A 17,910-nucleotide genomic window follows, 5' to 3' on the forward strand; every position below is an offset into this window, starting at 1 on the left:
CCCATAACCCAGAGGTAGGCAGATTGAAACTATCCTCTGCTATATGCATTTTTTTTGTTAATTAAAGTAATCCAAAACTGGGATTGATATTGTGTCTCTTTTATTTTTACTTAAAGTACAATAACTTTTACCATTTTAATTTGTTTTAATAGTATATTGACAGTATTGTTTTCTTTCAAAAATCCACTTCATTTTCTTTACCCTATTATTAAAATGGTAATTGACAAAAACAAACTACATTGTCACCAGAAGAGCAATACAAAATGTACAAGTGATATATTAAAATCATCTTTCCAGCTTGAATTTCAATGATGCATTGGGTCAACAATTTTGTGAGAAACATCTTCACCCTTAAATAAAGATTTTCTTAATTCCTTACCTGTGTGCTAATTAGATATCACCTTGTTTTCACATTAAACAGACTTCCACATGAGAAAGCAGCAAGGATGCAGTGGCGTTAATGTTTCCTGGTGTCAACCTGTATTATTTCAGTAGACATTGAAATGAGGATACATCTTGCTGCCTTTCCAATGAAGCAAGTTTAATTTAGTAATAGGTGAAAAACCATCCCTACAAAGGTGTTAATCAGAGACTTGGCTTTGTGGACACTTTTCAGAGAACAAATTTGTTAGCATAAAAATAAAGCCTGAAAATGAAGAGCTGTTTAATCACGCAATTTGATTTTTTTGCCAGCATATTTCTTTTTCTCTGCAACCCACTGCTAAATTGTGCTTCCTAGATGTTTTTATAAAATCACTGAATCAAATCTAACTCTGATTACATCAGAGAAGGCCAGGTACCCTACACCATAACAGGGAGTATGAAATTTGACTTGTCTACTTAAAGATCACCAAAATCTGATAACAAGGTCAATTAGGTCCCTGGGTGGGATTGAACCACCAACCTTTTGGTTAATAGCCGTACACGCTAACTGATTGCACCACAGAGACACTTTGCAAAAGTCCATACTGACAAAGGCTAATAAGCATTCATCTAAAACGTTTCCTAGAAAAACTTTAAAAAGTCAATAATCTGGAGAGTTTTTGTAAGATGTTTCTTCCATCAACCAACGAAGAAACACATTGGTACTTTCCCATGATGAGTGAGTGCTTCAGGATCTCTTGAACTTACATGTGCAGCAGAGTACTGCAATGGAAGCATGCTGGGCTCATAACCGAGAGGTAGGCAGATTGAAACTATCCTCTGCTATATGCATTTTTTTTTGTTAAAGTAATCCAAAACTGGGATTGATATTTTGTCTCTTTTATTTTTACTTAAAGTACAATAACGTTTACCATTTTAATTTGTTTTAATAGTATATTGACAGTATTGTTTTCTTTCAAAAATCCACTTCATTTTCTTTACCCTATTATTAAAATGGTAATTGACAAAAACAAACTACATTGTCACCAGAAGAGCAATACAAAATGTACAAGTGATATATTAAAATCATCTTTCCAGCTTGAATTTCAATGTTGCATTGGGTCAACAATTTTGTGAGAAACATCTTCACCCTTAAATAAAGATTTTCTTAATTCCTTACCTGTGTGCTAATTAGATATCACCTTGTTTTCACATTAAACAGACTTCCACATGAGAAAGCAGCAAGGATGCAGTGGCGTTAATGTTTCCTGGTGTCAACTTGTATTATTTCAGTACACATTGAAATGAGGATGCATCTTGCTGCCTTTCCAATGAATCAAGTTTAATTTAGTAATAGGTGAAAAACAATCCTTACAAAGGTGTTAATCAGAGACTTGGCTTTGTGGACACTTTTCAGAGAACAAATTTGTTAGCATAAAAATAAAGCCAGAAAATGAAGAGCTGTTTAATCACTCGATTGGATTTTTCTGCCAGCATATTTTATTTCTCTGCAACCCACTGCTAAATTGTGCTTCCTAGCTGTTTTTTATAAAATCACTGAATCAAATCTAACTCTGATTACATCAGAGAAGGCCATGTACCCTACACCATAAGAGGAGGTTTGAAATTTTGACTTGTCTCCTTAAATATCACCAAAATCTGATCACAAGGTTAATTACATCCCTGGGTGGGATTGAACCACCAACCTTTTGGTTAATAGCCAAACACACTAACCGATTGCGCCACAGAGACACTTTGCAAAAGTCCATACTGACAAAGGCTAATAAGCATTCATCTAAAACGTTTCCTAGAAAAACTTTAAAAAGTCAATAATCTGGAGAGTTTTTGTAAGATGTTTCTTCCATCAACCAACGAAGAAACACATTGGTACTTTCCCATGATGAGTGAGTGCTTCAGGATCTCTTGCACTTACATGTGCAGCAGAGTACTGCAATGGAAGCATGCTGGGCCCATAACCCAGAGGTAGGCAGATTGAAACTATCCTCTGCTATATGCATTTTTTTTGTTAATTAAAGTAATCCAAAACTGGGATTGATATTGTGTCTCTTTTATTTTTACTTAAAGTACAATAACTTTTACCATTTTAATTTGTTTTAATAGTATATTGACAGTATTGTTTTCTTTCAAAAATCCACTTCATTTTCTTTACCCTATTATTAAAATGGTAATTGACAAAAACAAACTACATTGTCACCAGAAGAGCAATACAAAATGTACAAGTGATATATTAAAATCATCTTTCCAGCTTGAATTTCAATGATGCATTGGGTCAACAATTTTGTGAGAAACATCTTCACCCTTAAATAAAGATTTTCTTAATTCCTTACCTGTGTGCTAATTAGATATCACCTTGTTTTCACATTAAACAGACTTCCACATGAGAAAGCAGCAAGGATGCAGTGGCGTTAATGTTTCCTGGTGTCAACCTGTATTATTTCAGTAGACATTGAAATGAGGATACATCTTGCTGCCTTTCCAATGAAGCAAGTTTAATTTAGTAATAGGTGAAAAACCATCCCTACAAAGGTGTTAATCAGAGACTTGGCTTTGTGGACACTTTTCAGAGAACAAATTTGTTAGCATAAAAATAAAGCCAGAAAATGAAGAGCTGTTTAATCACGCAATTTGATTTTTTTGCCAGCATATTTCTTTTTCTCTGCAACCCACTGCTAAATTGTGCTTCCTAGATGTTTTTATAAAATCACTGAATCAAATCTAACTCTGATTACATCAGAGAAGGCCAGGTACCCTACACCATAACAGGGGGTATGAAATTTGACTTGTCTACTTAAAGATCACCAAAATCTGATAACAAGGTCAATTACGTCCCTGGGTGGGATTGAACCACCAACCTTTTGGTTAATAGCCGTACACGCTAACTGATTGCGCCACAGAGACACTTTGCAAAAGTACATACTGACAAATGCTAATAAGCATTCATCTAAAACGTTTCCTAGAAAAACTTAAAAAAATCAATAATCTGGAGAGTTTTTGTAAGATGTTTCTTCTATCAACCAACGAAGAAACACATTGGTACTTTCCCATGATGAGTGAGTGCTTCAGGATCTCTTGCACTTACATGTGCAGAAGAGTACAGCAATGGAAGCATGCTGGGCCCATAACCCAGAGGTAGGCAGATTGAAACTATCCTCTGCTATATGCATTTTTTTGTTTGTTAATTAAAGTAATCCAAAACTGGGATTGATATTTTGGCTCTTTTATTTTTACTTAAAGTACAATAACTTTTACCATTTTAATTTGTTTTAATAGTATATTGACAGTATTGTTTTCTTTCAAAAATCCACTTAATTTTCTTTACCCTATTATTAAAATGGTAATTGACAAAAACAAACTACATTGTCACCAGAAGAGCAATACAAAATGTACAAGTGATATATTAAAATCATCTTTCCAGCTTGAATTTCAATGATGCATTGGGGCAACGATTTTGTGAGAAACATCTTCACCCTTAAATAAAGATTTTCTTAATTCCTTACCTGTGTGCTAATTAGATATCACCTTGTTTTCACATTAAACAGACTTCCACATGAGAAAGCAGCAAGGATGCAGTGGCGTTAATGTTTCCTGGTGTCAACCTGTATTATTTCAGTAGACATTGAAATGAGGATGCATCTTGCTGCCTTTCCAATGAAGCAAGTTTAATTTAGTAATAGGTGAAAAACCATCCCTACAAAGGTGTTAATCAGAGACTTGGCTTTGTGGACACTTTTCAGAGAACAAATTTGTTAGCATAAAAATAAAGCTAGAAAATGAAGAGCTGTTTAATCACGCAATTTGGTTTTTTTGCCAGCATATTTCTTTTTCTCTGCAACCCACTGCTAAATTGTGCTTCCTAGATGTTTTTATAAAATCACTGAATCATATCTAACTCTGATTACATCAGAGAAGGCCAGGTACCCTACACCATAACAGGGGGTATGAAATTTGACTTGTCTACTTAAAGATCACCAAAATCTGATAACAATGTCAATTACGTCCCTGGGTGGGATTGAACCACCAACCTTTTGGTTAATAGCCGTACACACTAACTGATTGCGCCACAGAGACACTTTGCAAAAATTACATACTGACAAATGCTAATAAGCATTCATCTAAAACGTTTCCTAGAAAAACTTAAAAAAGTCAATAATCTGGAGAGTTTTTGTAAGATGTTTCTTCTATCAACCAACGAAGAAACACATTGGTACTTTTCCATGATGAGTGAGTGCTTCAGGATCTCTTGCACTTACATGTGCAGCAGAGTACAGCAATGGAAGCATGCTGGGCCCATAACCCAGAGGTAGGCAGATTGAAACTATCCTCTGCTATATGCATTTTTTGTTTGTTAATTAAAGTAATCCAAAACTGGGATTGATATTTTGTCTCTTTTATTTTTACTTAAAGTACAATAACTTTTACCATTTTAATTTGTTTTAATAGTATATTGACAGTATTGTTTTCTTTCAAAAATCCACTTCATTTTCTTTACCCTATTATTAAAATGGTAATTGACAAAAACAAACTACATTGTCACCAGAAGAGCAATACAAAATGTACAAGTGATATATTAAAATCATCTTTCCAGCTTGAATTTCAATGATGCATTGGGGCAACGATTTTGTGAGAAACATCTTCACCCTTAAATAAAGATTTTCTTAATTCCTTACCTGTGTGCTAATTAGATATCACCTTGTTTTCACATTAAACAGACTTCCACATGAGAAAGCAGCAAGGATGCAGTGGCGTTAATGTTTCCTGGTGTCAACCTGTATTATTTCAGTAGACATTGAAATGAGGATGCATCTTGCTGCCTTTCCAATGAAGCAAGTTTAATTTAGTAATAGGTGAAAAAACATTCTTACAAAGGTGTTAATCAGAGACTTGGCTTTGTGGACACTTTTCAGAGAACAAATTTGTTAGCATAAAAATAAAGCCAGAAAATGAAGAGCTGTTTAATCACGCAATTTGATTTTTTTGCCAGCATATTTCTTTTTCTCTGCAACCCACTGCTAAATTGTGCTTCCTAGATGTTTTTATAAAATCACTGAATCAAATCTAACTCTGATTACATCAGAGAAGGCCAGGTACCCTACACCATAACAGGGGGTATGAAATTTGACTTGTCTACTTAAAGATCACCAAAATCTGATAACAATGTCAATTACGTCCCTGGGTGGGATTGAACCACCAACCTTTTGGTTAATAGCCGTACACACTAACTGATTGCGCCACAGAGACACTTTGCAAAAAGTACATACTGACAAATGCTAATAAGCATTCATCTAAAACGTTTCCTAGAAAAACTTAAAAAAGTCAATAATCTGGAGAGTTTTTGTAAGATGTTTCTTCTATCAACCAACGAAGAAACACATTGGTACTTTCCCATGATGAGTGAGTGCTTCAGGATCTCTTGCACTTACATGTGCAGCAGAGTACAGCAATGGAAGCATGCTGGGCCCATAACCCAGAGGTAGGCAGATTGAAACTATCCTCTGCTATATGCATTTTTTTGTTTGTTAATTAAAGTAATCCAAAACTGGGATTGATATTTTGTCTCTTTTATTTTTACTTAAAGTACAATAACTTTTACCATTTTAATTTGTTTTAATAGTATATTGACAGTATTGTTTTCTTTCAAAAATCCACTTCATTTTCTTTACCCTATTATTAAAATGGTAATTGACAAAAACAAACTACATTGTCACCAGAAGAGCAATACAAAATGTACAAGTGATATATTAAAATCATCTTTCCAGCTTGAATTTCAATGATGCATTGGGGCAACGATTTTGTGAGAAACATCTTCACCCTTAAATAAAGATTTTCTTAATTCCTTACCTGTGTGCTAATTAGATATCACCTTGTTTTCACATTAAACAGACTTCCACATGAGAAAGCAGCAAGGATGCAGTGGCGTTAATGTTTCCTGGTGTCAACCTGTATTATTTCAGTAGACATTGAAATGAGGATGCATCTTGCTGCCTTTCCAATGAAGCAAGTTTAATTTAGTAATAGGTGAAAAACCATCCTTACAAAGGTGTTAATCAGAGACTTGGCTTTGTGGACACTTTTCAGAGAACAAATTTGTTAGCATAAAAATAAAGCCAGAAAATGAAGAGCTGTTTAATCACGCAATTTGATTTTTTTGCCAGCATATTTCTTTTTCTCTGCAACCCACTGCTAAATTGTGCTTCCTAGATGTTTTTATAAAATCACTGAATCAAATCTAACTCTGATTACATCAGAGAAGGCCAGGTACCCTACACCATAACAGGGGGTATGAAATTTGACTTGTCTACTTAAAGATCACCAAAATCTGATAACAAGGTCAATTACGTCCCTGGGTGGGATTGAACCACCAACCTTTTGGTTAATAGCCGTACACACTAACTGATTGCGCCACAGAGACACTTTGCAAAAGTACATACTGACAAATGCTAATAAGCATTCATCTAAAACGTTTCCTAGAAAAACTTAAAAAAGTCAATAATCTGGAGAGTTTTTGTAAGATGTTTCTTCCATCAACCAACGAAGAAACACATTGGTACTTTCCCATGATGAGTGAGTGCTTCAGGATCTCTTGCACTTACATGTGCAGCAGAGTACAGCAATGGAAGCATGCTGGGCCCATAACCCAGAGGTAGGCAGATTGAAACTATCCTCTGCTATATGCATTTTTTTTTGTTAATTAAAGTAATCCAAAACTGGGATTGATATTTTGTCTCTTTTATTTTTACTTAAAGTACAATAACTTTTACCATTTTAATTTGTTTTAATAGTATATTGACAGTATTGTTTTCTTTCAAAAATCCACTTCATTTTCTTTACCCTATTATTAAAATGGTAATTGACAAAAACAAACTACATTGTCACCAGAAGAGCAATACAAAATGTACAAGTGATATATTAAAATCATCTTTCCAGCTTGAATTTCAATGATGCATTGGGGCAACGATTTTGTGAGAAACATCTTCACCCTTAAATAAAGATTTTCTTAATTCCTTACCTGTGTGCTAATTAGATATCACCTTGTTTTCACATTAAACAGACTTCCACATGAGAAAGCAGCAAGGATGCAGTGGCGTTAATGTTTCCTGGTGTCAACCTGTATTATTTCAGTAGACATTGAAATGAGGATACATCTTGCTGCCTTTCCAATGAAGCAAGTTTAATTTAGTAATAGGTGAAAAACCATCCCTACAAAGGTGTTAATCAGAGACTTGGCTTTGTGGACACTTTTCAGAGAACAAATTTGTTAGCATAAAAATAAAGCTAGAAAATGAAGAGCTGTTTAATCACGCAATTTGGTTTTTTTGCCAGCATATTTCTTTTTCTCTGCAACCCACTGCTAAATTGTGCTTCCTAGATGTTTTTATAAAATCACTGAATCAAATCTAACTCTGATTACATCAGAGAAGGCCAGGTACCCTACACCATAACAGGGGGTATGACATTTGACTTGTCTACTTAAAGATCACCAAAATCTGATAACAATGTCAATTACGTCCCTGGGTGGGATTGAACCACCAACCTTTTGGTTAATAGCCGTACACACTAACTGATTGCGCCACAGAGACACTTTGCAAAAAGTACATACTGACAAATGCTAATAAGCATTCATCTAAAACGTTTCCTAGAAAAACTTAAAAAAGTCAATAATCTGGAGAGTTTTTGTAAGATGTTTCTTCTATCAACCAACGAAGAAACACATTGGTACTTTCCCATGATGAGTGAGTGCTTCAGGATCTCTTGCACTTACATGTGCAGCAGAGTACAGCAATGGAAGCATGCTGGGCCCATAACCCAGAGGTAGGCAGATTGAAACTATCCTCTGCTATATGCATTTTTTTGTTTGTTAATTAAAGTAATCCAAAACTGGGATTGATATTTTGTCTCTTTTATTTTTACTTAAAGTACAATAACTTTTACCATTTTAATTTGTTTTAATAGTATATTGACAGTATTGTTTTCTTTCAAAAATCCACTTCATTTTCTTTACCCTATTATTAAAATGGTAATTGACAAAAACAAACTACATTGTCACCAGAAGAGCAATACAAAATGTACAAGTGATATATTAAAATCATCTTTCCAGATTGAATTTCAATGATGCATTGGGGCAACGATTTTGTGAGAAACATCTTCACCCTTAAATAAAGATTTTCTTAATTCCTTACCTGTGTGCTAATTAGATATCACCTTGTTTTCACATTAAACAGACTTCCACATGAGAAAGCAGCAAGGATGCAGTGGCGTTAATGTTTCCTGGTGTCAACCTGTATTATTTCAGTAGACATTGAAATGAGGATACATCTTGCTGCCTTTCCAATGAAGCAAGTTTAATTTAGTAATAGGTGAAAAACCATCCCTACAAAGGTGTTAATCAGAGACTTGGCTTTGTGGACACTTTTCAGAGAACAAATTTGTTAGCATAAAAATAAAGCTAGAAAATGAAGAGCTGTTTAATCACGCAATTTGGTTTTTTTGCCAGCATATTTCTTTTTCTCTGCAACCCACTGCTAAATTGTGCTTCCTAGATGTTTTTATAAAATCACTGAATCAAATCTAACTCTGATTACATCAGAGAAGGCCAGGTACCCTACACCATAACAGGGGGTATGACATTTGACTTGTCTACTTAAAGATCACCAAAATCTGATAACAATGTCAATTACGTCCCTGGGTGGGATTGAACCACCAACCTTTTGGTTAATAGCCGTACACACTAACTGATTGCGCCACAGAGACACTTTGCAAAAAGTACATACTGACAAATGCTAATAAGCATTCATCTAAAACGTTTCCTAGAAAAACTTAAAAAAGTCAATAATCTGGAGAGTTTTTGTAAGATGTTTCTTCTATCAACCAACGAAGAAACACATTGGTACTTTCCCATGATGAGTGAGTGCTTCAGGATCTCTTGCACTTACATGTGCAGCAGAGTACAGCAATGGAAGCATGCTGGGCCCATAACCCAGAGGTAGGCAGATTGAAACTATCCTCTGCTATATGCATTTTTTTGTTTGTTAATTAAAGTAATCCAAAACTGGGATTGATATTTTGTCTCTTTTATTTTTACTTAAAGTACAATAACTTTTACCATTTTAATTTGTTTTAATAGTATATTGACAGTATTGTTTTCTTTCAAAAATCCACTTCATTTTCTTTACCCTATTATTAAAATGGTAATTGACAAAAACAAACTACATTGTCACCAGAAGAGCAATACAAAATGTACAAGTGATATATTAAAATCATCTTTCCAGCTTGAATTTCAATGATGCATTGGGGCAACGATTTTGTGAGAAACATCTTCACCCTTAAATAAAGATTTTCTTAATTCCTTACCTGTGTGCTAATTAGATATCACCTTGTTTTCACATTAAACAGACTTCCACATGAGAAAGCAGCAAGGATGCAGTGGCGTTAATGTTTCCTGGTGTCAACCTGTATTATTTCAGTAGACATTGAAATGAGGATGCATCTTGCTGCCTTTCCAATGAAGCAAGTTTAATTTAGTAATAGGTGAAAAACCTTCCTTATAAAGGTATTAATCAGAGACTTGGCTTTGTGGACACTTTTCAGAGAACAAATTTGTTAGCATAAAAATAAAGCCAGAAAATGAAGAGCTGTTTAATCACGCAATTTGATTTTTTTGCCAGCATATTTCTTTTTCTCTGCAACCCACTGCTAAATTGTGCTTCCTAGATGTTTTTATAAAATCACTGAATCAAATCTAACTCTGATTACATCAGAGAAGGCCAGGTACCCTACACCATAACAGGGGGTATGAAATTTGACTTGTCTACTTAAAGATCACCAAAATCTGATAACAAGGTCAATTACGTCCCTGGGTGGGATTGAACCACCAACCTTTTGGTTAATAGCCGTACACACTAACTGATTGCGCCACAGAGACACTTTGCAAAAAGTACATACTGACAAATGCTAATAAGCATTCATCTAAAACGTTTCCTAGAAAAACTTAAAAAAGTCAATAATCTGGAGAGTTTTTGTAAGATGTTTCTTCTATCAACCAACGAAGAAACACATTGGTACTTTCCCATGATGAGTGAGTGCTTCAGGATCTCTTGCACTTACATGTGCAGCAGAGTACAGCAATGGAAGCATGCTGGGCCCATAACCCAGAGGTAGGCAGATTGAAACTATCCTCTGCTATATGCATTTTTTTGTTTGTTAATTAAAGTAATCCAAAACTGGGATTGATATTTTGTCTCTTTTATTTTTACTTAAAGTACAATAACTTTTACCATTTTAATTTGTTTTAATAGTATATTGACAGTATTGTTTTCTTTCAAAAATCCACTTCATTTTCTTTACCCTATTATTAAAATGGTAATTGACAAAAACAAACTACATTGTCACCAGAAGAGCAATACAAAATGTACAAGTGATATATTAAAATCATCTTTCCAGCTTGAATTTCAATGATGCATTGGGGCAACGATTTTGTGAGAAACATCTTCACCCTTAAATAAAGATTTTCTTAATTCCTTACCTGTGTGCTAATTAGATATCACCTTGTTTTCACATTAAACAGACTTCCACATGAGAAAGCAGCAAGGATGCAGTGGCGTTAATGTTTCCTGGTGTCAACCTGTATTATTTCAGTAGACATTGAAATGAGGATGCATCTTGCTGCCTTTCCAATGAAGCAAGTTTAATTTAGTAATAGGTGAAAAACCATCCTTACAAAGGTGTTAATCAGAGACTTGGCTTTGTGGACACTTTTCAGAGAACAAATTTGTTAGCATAAAAATAAAGCCAGAAAATGAAGAGCTGTTTAATCACGCAATTTGATTTTTTTGCCAGCATATTTCTTTTTCTCTGCAACCCACTGCTAAATTGTGCTTCCTAGATGTTTTTATAAAATCACTGAATCAAATCTAACTCTGATTACATCAGAGAAGGCCAGGTACCCTACACCATAACAGGGGGTATGAAATTTGACTTGTCTACTTAAAGATCACCAAAATCTGATAACAAGGTCAATTACATCCCTGGGTGGGATTGAACCACCAACCTTTTGGTTAATAGCCGTACACACTAACTGATTGCGCCACAGAAACACTTTGCAAAAGTACATACTGACAAATGCTAATAAGCATTCATCTAAAACGTTTCCTAGAAAAACTTAAAAAAGTCAATAATCTGGAGAGTTTTTGTAAGATGTTTCTTCCATCAACCAACGAAGAAACACATTGGTACTTTCCCATGATGAGTGAGTGCTTCAGGATCTCTTGCACTTACATGTGCAGCAGAGTACAGCAATGGAAGCATGCTGGGCCCATAACCCAGAGGTAGGCAGATTGAAACTATCCTCTGCTATATGCATTTTTTTGTTTGTTAATTAAAGTAATCCAAAACTGGGATTGATATTTTGGCTCTTTTATTTTTACTTAAAGTACAATAACTTTTACCATTTTAATTTGTTTTAATAGTATATTGACAGTATTGTTTTCTTTCAAAAATCCACTTAATTTTCTTTACCCTATTATTAAAATGGTAATTGACAAAAACAAACTACATTGTCACCAGAAGAGCAATACAAAATGTACAAGTGATATATTAAAATCATCTTTCCAGCTTGAATTTCAATGATGCATTGGGGCAACGATTTTGTGAGAAACATCTTCACCCTTAAATAAAGATTTTCTTAATTCCTTACCTGTGTGCTAATTAGATATCACCTTGTTTTCACATTAAACAGACTTCCACATGAGAAAGCAGCAAGGATGCAGTGGCGTTAATGTTTCCTGGTGTCAACCTGTATTATTTCAGTAGACATTGAAATGAGGATGCATCTTGCTGCCTTTCCAATGAAGCAAGTTTAATTTAGTAATAGGTGAAAAACCATCCTTACAAAGGTGTTAATCAGAGACTTGGCTTTGTGGACACTTTTCAGAGAACAAATTTGTTAGCATAAAAATAAAGCCAGAAAATAAAGAGCTGTTTAATCACTCAATTGGATTTTTCTGCCAGCATATTTTTTTTCTCTGCAACCCACTGCTAAATTGTGCTTCCTAGCTGTTTTTTGTAAAATCACTGAATCAAATCTAACTCTGATTACATCAGAGAAGGCCATGTACCCTACACCATAAGAGGAGGTTTGACATTTTGACTTGTCTACTTAAATATCACCAAAATCTGATCACAAGGTTAATTACGTCCCTGGGTGGGATTGAACCACCAACCTTTTGGTTAATAGCCAAACACACTAACCGATTGCGCCACAGAGACACTTTGCAAAAAGTACATACTGACAAAGGCTAATAAGCATACATCTAGAACGTTTCCTAGAAAAACATAAAAAAATCAATAATCTGGAGAGTTTTTGTAAGATGTTTCTTCCATCAACCAACGAATAAACACATTGGTACTTTCCCATGATGAGTGAGTGCTTCAGGATCTCTTGCACTTACATGGGCAGCAGAGTACTGCAATGGAAGCATGCTGGACCCATAACCCAGAGGTAGGCAGATTGAAACTATCCTTTGCTATATGCATTTTTTTTGTTAATTTAAGTAATCAAAACTGGGATTGATATTTTTGCTCTTTTATTTTTACTTAAAGTACAATAACTTTTACCATTTTAATTTGTTTTAATAGTATATTGACAGTATAGTTTTCTTTCAAAAATCCACTTAATTTTCTTTACCCTGTTATTAAAATGGTAATTGACAAAAAAACTACATTGTCACCAGAAGAGCAATACAAAATGTACAAGTGATATATTAAAATCATCTTTCCAGCTTGAATTTCAATGATGCATTGGGGCAACAATTTTGTGAGAAACATCTTCACCCTTAAATAAAGATTTTCGTAATTCCTTACCTGTGTGCTAATTAGATATCACCTTGTTTTCACATTAAACAGACTTCCACATGAGAAAGCAGCAAGGATGCAGTGGCGTTAATGTTTCCTGGTGTCAACCTGTATTATTTCAGTAGACATTGAAATGAGGATGCATCTTGCTGCCTTTCCAATGAAGCAAGTTTAATTTAGTAATAGGTGAAAAAACATCCTTACAAAGGTGTTAATCAGAGACTTGGCTTTGTGGACACTTTTCAGAGAACAAATTTGTTAGCATAAAAATAAAGCCAGAAAATGAAGAACTGTTTAATCACTCAATTGGATTTTTCTGCCAGCATATTTTTTTTCTCTGCAACCCACTGCTAAATTGTGCTTCCTAGCTGTTTTTTTTTAAATCACTGAATCAAATCTAACTCTGATTACATCAGAGAAGGCCAGGTACCCTACACAATAAGAGGGGGTTTGAAATTTTGACTTGTCTACTTAAAGATCACCAAAATCTGATCACAAGGTCAATTACGTCCCTGGGTGGGATTGAACCACCAAACTTTTGGTTAATAGCTGAACACACTAACCGATTGCGCCACCGAGACACTTTGCAAACAGTACATACTGACAAAGGCTAATAAGCATACATCTAGAACGTTTCCTAGAAAAACATTAAAAAATCAATAATCTGGAGAGTTTTTGTAAGATGTTTCTTCCATCAACCAATGAATAAACACATTGGTATTTTCCCATGATGAGTGAGTGCTTCAGGATCTCTTGCACTTACATGTGCAGCAGAGTACTGCAATGGAAGCATGCTGGACCCTTAACCCAGAGGTAGGCAGATTGAAACTATCCTTTGCTATATGCATTTTTTTTGTTAATTTAAGTAATCAAAACTGGAATTGATATTTTTGCTCTTTTATTTTTACTTAAAGTACAATAACTTTTACCATTTTAATTTGTTTTAATAGTATATTGACAGTATAGTTTTCTTTCAAAAATCCACTTAATTTTCTTTACCCTATTATTAAAATGGTAATTCACAAAAAAAACTACATTGTCACCAGAAGAGCAATACAAAATGTACAAGTGATATATTAAAATCATCTTTCCAGCTTGAATTTCAATGATGCATTGGGGCAACAATTTTGTGAGAAACATCTTCACCCTTAAATAAAGATTTTCTTAATTCCTTACCTGTGTGCTAATTAGATATCACCTTGTTTTCACATTAAACAGACTTCCACATGAGAAAGCAGCAAGGATGCAGTGGCGTTAATGTTTCCTGGTGTCAACCTGTATTATTTCAGTAGACATTGAAAAGAGGATGCATCTTGCTGCCTTTCCAATGAAGCAAGTTTAATTTAGTAATAGGTGAAAAACCATCCCTACAAAGGTGTTAATCAGAGACTTGGCTTTGTGGACACTTTTCAGAGAACAAATTTGTTAGCATAAAAATAAAGCCAGAAAATGAAGAGCTGTTTAATCACGCAATTTGATTTTTTTGCCAGCATATTTCTTTTTCTCTGCAACCCACTGCTAAATTGTGCTTCCTAGATGTTTTTATAAAATCACTGAATCAAATCTAATTACATCAGAGAAGGCCAGGTACCCTACACCATAACAGGGGGTATGAAATTTGACTTGTCTACTTAAAGATCACCAAAATCTGATAACAAGGTCAATTTGGTCCCTGGGTGGGATTGAACCACCAACCTTTTGGTTAATAGCCGTACATACTAACTGATTGCGCCACAGAGACACTTTGCAAAAGTTCATACTGACAAAGGCTAATAAGCATTCATCTAAAACGTTTCCTAGAAAAACTTAAAAAATCAATAATCTGGAGAGTTTTTGTAAGATGTTTCTTCTATCAACCAACGAAGAAACACATTGGTACTTTCCCATGATGAGTGAGTGCTTCAGGATCTCTTGCACTTACATGTGCAGCAGAGTACAGCAATGGAAGCATGCTGGGCCCATAACCCAGAGGTAGGCAGATTGAAACTATCCTCTGCTATATGCATTTTTTTGTTTGTTAATTAAAGTAATCCAAAACTGGGATTGATATTTTGGCTCTTTTATTTTTACTTAAAGTACAATAACTTTTACCATTTTAATTTGTTTTAATAGTATATTGACAGTATTGTTTTCTTTCAAAAATCCACTTAATTTTCTTTACCCTATTATTAAAATGGTAATTGACAAAAACAAACTACATTGTCACCAGAAGAGCAATACAAAATGTACAAGTGATATATTAAAATCATCTTTCCAGCTTGAATTTCAATGATGCATTGGGGCAACGATTTTGTGAGAAACATCTTCACCCTTAAATAAAGATTTTCTTAATTCCTTACCTGTGTGCTAAATAGATATCACCTTGTTTTCACATTAAACAGACTTCCACATGAGAAAGCAGCAAGGATGCAGTGGCGTTAATGTTTCCTGGTGTCAACCTGTATTATTTCAGTAGACATTGAAATGAGGATGCATCTTGCTGCCTTTCCAATGAAGCAAGTTTAATTTAGTAATAGGTGAAAAACCATCCTTACAAAGGTGTTAATCAGAGACTTGGCTTTGTGGACACTTTTCAGAGAACAAATTTGTTAGCATAAAAATAAAGCCAGAAAATAAAGAGCTGTTTGATCACTCAATTGGATTTTTCTGCCAGCATATTTTTTTTCTCTGCAACCCACTGCTAAATTGTGCTTCCTAGCTGTTTTTATAAAATCACTGAATCAAATCTAACTCTGATTACATCAGAGACGGCCAGGTACCCTACACCATAACAGGAGGTTTGAAATTTTGACTTGTCTACTTAAAGATCACCAAAATCTGATAACAAGGTCAATTAGGTCCCTGGGTGGGATTGAACCACCAACCTTTTGGTTAATAGCCATACATACTAACTGATTGCGCCACAGAGACACTTTGCAAAAGTCCATACTGACAAAGGCTAATAAGCATTCATCTAAAACGTTTCCTAGAAAAACTTTAAAAAGTCAATAATCTGGAGAGTTTTTGAAAGATGTTTCTTCCATCAACCAACGAAGAAACACATTGGTACTTTCCCATGATGAGTGAGTGCTTCAGGATCTCTTGCACTTACATGTGCAGCAGAGTACTGCAATGGAAGCATGCTGGGCCCATAACCCAGAGGTAGGCAGATTGAAACTATCCTCTGCTATATGCATTTTTTTTTTGTTAATTAAAGTAATCCAAAACTGGGATTGATATTTTGTCTCTTTTATTTTTACTTAAAGTACAATAACTTTTACCATTTTAATTTGTTTTAATAGTATATTGACAGTATTGTTTTCTTTCAAAAATCCACTTCATTTTCTTTACCCTATTATTAAAATGGTAATTGACAAAAACAAACTACATTGTCACCAGAAGAGCAATACAAAATGTACAAGTGATATATTAAAATCATCTTTCCAGCTTGAATTTCAATGATGCATTGGGTCAACGATTTTGTGAGAAACATCTTCACCCTTAAATAAAGATTTTCTTAATTCCTTACCTGTGTGCTAATTAGATATCACCTTGTTTTCACATTAAACAGACTTCCACATGAGAAAGCAGCAAGGATGCAGTGGCGTTAATGTTTCCTGGTGTCAACCTGTATTATTTCAGTAGACATTGAAATGAGGATGCATCTTGCTGCCTTTCCAATGAAGCAAGTTTAATTTAGTAATAGGTGAAAAACCATCCCTACAAAGGTGTTAATCAGAGACTTGGCTTTGTGGACACTTTTCAGAGAACAAATTTGTTAGCATAAAAACAATGCCAGAAAATGAAGAGCTGTTTAATCACGCAATTTGATTTTTTTGCCAGCATATTTCTTTTTCTCTGCAACCCACTGCTAAATTGTGCTTCCTAGATGTTTTTATAAAATCACTGAATCAAATCTAACTCTGATTACATCAGAGAAGGCCAGGTACCCTACACCATAACAGGGGGTATGAAATTTGACTTGTCTACTTAAAGATCACCAAAATCTGATAACAAGGTCAATTAGGTCCCTGGGTGGGATTAAACCACCAACCTTTTGGTTAATAGCCATACATACTAACTGATTGCACCACAGAGACACTTTGCAAAAGTTCATACTGACAAAGGCTAATAAGCATTCATCTAAAACGTTTCCTAGAAAAACTTTAAAAAGTCAATAATCTGGAGAGTTTTTGTAAGATGTTTCTTCCATCAACCAACGAAGAAACACATTGGTACTTTCCCATGATGAGTGAGTGCTTCAGGATCTCTTGCACTTACATGTGCAGCAGAGTACAGCAATGGAAGCATGCTGGGCCCATAACCCAGAGGTAGGCAGATTGAAACTATCCTCTGCTATATGCATTTTTTTGTTTGTTAATTAAAGTAATCCAAAACTGGGATTGATATTTTGGCTCTTTTATTTTTACTTAAAGTACAATAACTTTTACCATTTTAATTTGTTTTAATAGTATATTGACAGTATTGTTTTCTTTCAAAAATCCACTTAAATTTCTTTACCCTATTATTAAAATGGTAATTGACAAAAACAAACTACATTGTCACCAGAAGAGCAATACAAAATGTACAAGTGATATATTAAAATCATCTTTCCAGCTTGAATTTCAATGATGCATTGGGGCAACGATTTTGTGAGAAACATCTTCACCCTTAAATAAAGATTTTCTTAATTCCTTACCT

General features: G+C 34.5%; 2 non-coding genes across 2 annotated transcripts; both read right to left on the bottom strand.

Moving 5' to 3' along the window:
* Window positions 1-2,041: 2,041 nt before the first annotated feature.
* TRNAN-AUU (transfer RNA asparagine (anticodon AUU)) lies at window positions 2,042-2,115 on the bottom strand. Its single transcript has one exon. It is a non-coding gene; the product is annotated as a tRNA-Asn (tRNA).
* A 10,456-nt stretch (window positions 2,116-12,571) lies between these two features.
* Window positions 12,572-12,645, bottom strand: TRNAN-AUU (transfer RNA asparagine (anticodon AUU)). Its single transcript has one exon. It is a non-coding gene; the product is annotated as a tRNA-Asn (tRNA).
* Between the last annotated feature and the right edge of the window lie 5,265 nt (window positions 12,646-17,910).

This window comes from Pseudophryne corroboree, unplaced genomic scaffold (genome assembly GCF_028390025.1).
Source record: "Pseudophryne corroboree isolate aPseCor3 unplaced genomic scaffold, aPseCor3.hap2 scaffold_1169, whole genome shotgun sequence".
NCBI classification, from domain to species: Eukaryota; Metazoa; Chordata; class Amphibia; order Anura; family Myobatrachidae; genus Pseudophryne; species Pseudophryne corroboree.